Here is a 939-nt window from a genome sequence, read left to right on the forward strand (position 1 = left end):
TAGAATAAAAAAATCACTATTTAATATTGTTTTCATTAGCTTTACTAAAATGAAGATTATATGTATTTTTATATCCTCAATTTAATGAAAAATATATGATCAAAATTGGATTATTTTGTAAAAATTTTTGCATAATTATTCAATTATATTTGTGTAGTAGATTTATAAACTCTAAAATGGCAAACTCTATATTACTATTGAGTGAGTAATCGTTTTGGTTGATTATACAAATTGTATGTATATTTACACATTGTTTGATGGATATGACAAAATGTAGATAATATTTATGTTGTATTGTAGAATCTCATTTGAATGTATGTTTATTAATTCAATAGATAAGTTTGTCAGTTGGTAATAAGTCAAACGCTCGTGTCGTATTGCCGCCGGTTTTATTTACTTTTTTTTTTGTTTCATTTATTCTTATAGCAAAGGCAAAGAGTCCAAGCTCATACAGCTATTGCCTTTCATATTATTTCCGTATTATGACAGGTTTGGTGGTCTAGCACGCCTTACTTCCGATGGTCGCGGGTTCGATTCCTCGCACGGTACAAACATTTATATTCATGAATATGATTGTTTGTCCGATCAAATTCTCTGGGTTTTTTATATATTTAATATGTATGTATTGAAAGAAAAAAAACATATTTGTGTATTTTTATCAGTTGTCTAGTACCCATAACACAAGCTCTATATGGCGCTGTTTGAATTGTCCTAAGAGATTTTATTATAGTTTTCTATAGTTTCGATCAAATTCGAACTCGCAAATATTCGCAAGGACCAACTCATGGGTAGTAAACCAACACGCCATGACGTACTTTATATTATTGTTATTATCTATCAGGACAGTCTGATATCACTCTACAATAAACTAGCTGTAACCGCGACTTCGTCCGCGTGGAATTTAACTTCATTTTTCTAAAATAAAAGTAAGTTACTCCT

The sequence above is a fragment of the Achroia grisella genome, unplaced genomic scaffold (genome assembly GCF_030625045.1).
Source record: "Achroia grisella isolate CSIRO2021 unplaced genomic scaffold, CSIRO_AGI_Agris_v1 utg4142, whole genome shotgun sequence".
Taxonomy (NCBI): Eukaryota; Metazoa; Arthropoda; class Insecta; order Lepidoptera; family Pyralidae; genus Achroia; species Achroia grisella.